Below are 3,747 nucleotides of genomic sequence, written 5' to 3' on the forward strand. Positions count from 1 at the left end.
GCTCCTTTTAAAACCCAGGTGCCCTGATTAGCCTGCCTTAATTGATTCTAGCAGCTTCTTCTTAATTGGCTCCAGGTGTCCTAATTAGCCTGCCTGCCTTAACTGGTTCTAGCAGGTTCCTGATTACTCTAGTGCAGCCCCTTCTCTGGTCACTCAGGGAACAGAAAACTACTCATCTAGTTACCAGTATATTTGCCCTCTACCAGACTCCTGTACCCCACTGGTCTGGGTCTGTCACTATATATATATATATATATGAATTGGATGCAGTGCTCCTTTCCGGTAATTTCTAAGTTATTTTCTGCAAAAAAAACCCTAAAAAAAAAAAAACCTAGAGTTTTCAGGTGCCTAAGTAGCCCCTGGAATCACGGTTAAAATTGCCCCCCCTCCCAAAATCTGAAACAGCGCCTCTGGTGAGTTAGAAGTGGTCAGAAGTCTGAGGAATGGCCCTGGCATCTGCCAACAAGATGCAGCCCCTGTGTGACAGTGTGGAGCCTGCCTTGAGATGCAGGCCAAGCGCCAGGTACCATGAGCCGCAGCTCCAGCGCAGAAGTAAGGGTGGCAATACACCATATAACATGCCACCCTTACTTCTGTGCTGCTGCTGCCGACGGCGGTGTTGCATCATAGCTGGGCACCTGGCCATCAGCTGCCGCTCTCCAACTGCCCAGCTAGTGTTTAATTTGTGCTGGGGCTGAGCCCCAGCACCCCTTCCAATACAAATTAACCACTGGTGGAGGGGAGGAAGTGGGGCCCATAGTTGATGGGGGTTAGGGAGCTCAGGGAGTTCAGGGGGGCCAAGGGCGATGGGGCAGCACCCACGGAGGCCAGGGACACCATAGTACAAGTTCACCCAGGGAGCCATTTTCCCTTAGGCCAGCTCTTCCTATGTCATTCCCACCTCTCCCAGGGAGGGTCTGGCCAGAACCCATTTATAGTCAGTTCCTGCTCCCAGCCAGATCTCTCTCATAGAGAGCTGGAGATCTGCACCCCACTTCAAGCCCCCAGTAGAGCTGGTCTTTTCCTTGTTAGCCACTCCCTCCAAGTCTGACATCTGTTGCAGGTGTAGTGGGACATAAAAACATTTGAACAGCCGTTCAAATTAATTGGGTCAGACCAATGGTCCATCTAGCCCAGTATCCTGTCTGCCGATAGTGGCCAATGCCTGGTGCTTCAGAGGGAATGAACAGAACAGGCAATCATCGAGTGATCCATCCCCTGTCACCCATTCCCAGCTTCTGGCACACAGAGGTTTAGGGAGACTCAGCATTTGGAGTTGCATCCCTGGCCATCTTGGTTAATAGCCATTGATGGACATATCCTTTGTTACCCTTCCAAGAGTTTCACTATAGTAGGGCGGTCACAGTTCAAACATACAACATCTTTTATTAACACAAAAATCCCTATTGCAGTAAGCTAGAAGCACTATGAATCACAATTACATACAATTGGAGGTGATGCTGAATTGGCAGCGTCCCTCTTCCGATGGCCAGTCGTCTTTGGGTCGTCTGGGGAGAATGTTTTGCTAGTAATTCTCAAGCAGTATCTTCTCCCTCTCTCACTTGCTGCCTCTCTGTGGTTTCCTTGCTCTTGTTATCTTTATAGTTAAGATTTTAGACATGTGCCAACACTGTGGTTAAGCACTTGCTGCTGCACAAAGTGTCATAATCTGCTGCTTTACCGCAGCTTGCTATTTTTGCACAAATTTTTCTGTCCAACTTGATGTCTATATGATCTGCACGCTATTGGTTAATGGTGGTAAGAGTTTCAAAATGTAGTAACGCTTGTTTTCCATCAGCATCTTCTTGAAGTGATCTAATTCTTTTTTTGGACCCAGTTACACTTTTGGCCTTCACAACATCCCCAGGCAATGAGTTCCATGGGTTGACTGTACGTTGTGTGAAGAAATACTTCCTTTTGTTTGTTTTAAACCTGCTACCTATTAATTTCATTGAGATCTGTGCTAAGTTATTCAAAGTGGCCTAAGGGAATTAGGCACTAACCTGCCAATGGGAGTTGGGCAGCAAACATCTTTAGGTCCTTCCAAAAAGCACAGCCTAGATCATGCCTAAGTTCTGTAGACTGTAGAAGATGGGTTTGAACATCGGGGTGACGACTGTGTACATGAGAGACAGAACTTTATGGAAGGCCTGGGACCGCTCCGCCGATGGTATCGCGTACATGATAATGATGGTCTCGTAATATAGAATCACCGCCAGCAGGTGAGAGGCGCAGGTGGAAAAGGCCTTCTCCCTCCTGTCAGAGGAGGCAATTCGCAGAATGGCCGAGAAAATAAGAATGTACGACTCAACAATGAGGAGGAAAGGGGCCAGGCATACCAGGGAGCAGGAGACCAGAATGATCATTTCCACCAGAAGAAATTATTAATTTCATTGGGGCCACAGAAGCTTAACTGGGGAACCATCCCCACTACTAAAGCAGTCACTGAGAAACCAGTTACCCAGGAGGCAGATATCAGTTGAAGGCAGATCCTGAGGCTCATCATAACCATATAACTGAGTAGGTTGCATATGGTTAGATAACGGTCATAAGCCATGACTGCAAGGAGGAAGCACTCTATGCAAGCCAAAGCACTGAGGAAAAATAACTGCGTGATGCAGTCCCTGAAGTACATTGTCCTGTCCTCTGCCAGGAACCCAGCCAGCAATCTGGGGGCCTTGACTGAGGTGTAGTAGGTGTCCAGGAAAGACAAGTTCCCCAGGAAGTAGTACATGGGGGTGTGAAGCTGCTGATCTGCCACAATTAGCGCAGCAATGAAGATGTTCCCGGCCATGGTCACCATGTAGATAACTAAAAAACCACAAAAAGAATCTGAAATTTGTTCGGGTTCCTGAATCCCAGGAGAATGAACTTGGTGATGGATGTTTAATTTTTTCTTATGTGTTGAAAGAAAGAAAGAAAGAAAGAAAGAAAGAAAGAAAGAAAGAAAGAAAGAAAGAAAAATCTTTCCCCAGATATACAAATATGTCCGTGTTATTCCACCCCTTTTAACTTTATTCAATATTTACTTAAGACCAGATTTTCAAATACATTTAAGTGCCTAACGATTCAGTTAGGCACCTAGGGGGATTTTACAACACCTCAGTACCTAAAATTAATTGATTTCAACAGATATTAGGAGCCAAGATGCTTTTGAAAAGCCCACTAGGCATCTATCTGCATCTTTAGGCACCTAAATATCTTTAAAAATCAGGCCCTTAGTGTATAATACTTTTTTCACCTGACCAGATGAAATATGACAGTTGTTACAACACTACAATATATCTGGTTTCAGAATAGCAGCCGTGTTAGTCTGTATCCGCAAAAAGAACAGGAGTACTTGTGGCACCTTAGAGACTAACAAATTTATTAGAGCATAAGCTTTCGTGGGCTACAGCCCACTTCTTCGGATGCATATAGAGTGGAACATATATTGAGGAGATATATATACACACATACAGAGAGCATGAACAGGTGGGAGTTGTCTTACCAACTCTGAGAGGCCAATTAAGTAAGAGAAAAAAACTTTTGAAGTGATAATCAAGATAGCTCAGTACAGACAGTTTGATAAGAAGTGTGAGAATACTTACAAGGGGAGATAGATTCAATGTTTGTAATGGCTCAGCCATTCCTAGTCCTTATTCAATCCTGAGTTGATTGTATCTAGTTTGCATATCAATTCCAGCTCAGCAGTCTCTCGTTGGAGTCTGTTTTTGAAGTTTTTCTGTTGTAAGATAGCCACCCGCA

The 3,747-nt window shown here is 45.0% G+C and overlaps 1 pseudogene; it reads right to left on the reverse strand.

The window, feature by feature from the left end:
- Positions 1–2,057: 2,057 nt before the first annotated feature.
- Positions 2,058–2,883, reverse strand: LOC112122386 (annotated as a pseudogene).
- Positions 2,884–3,747: the final 864 nt, after the last annotated feature.

The sequence above is a fragment of the Terrapene carolina genome, unplaced genomic scaffold (genome assembly GCF_002925995.2).
Source record: "Terrapene carolina triunguis isolate 2854851 unplaced genomic scaffold, T_m_triunguis-2.0 Scaffold27426, whole genome shotgun sequence".
NCBI classification, from domain to species: Eukaryota; Metazoa; Chordata; order Testudines; family Emydidae; genus Terrapene; species Terrapene triunguis.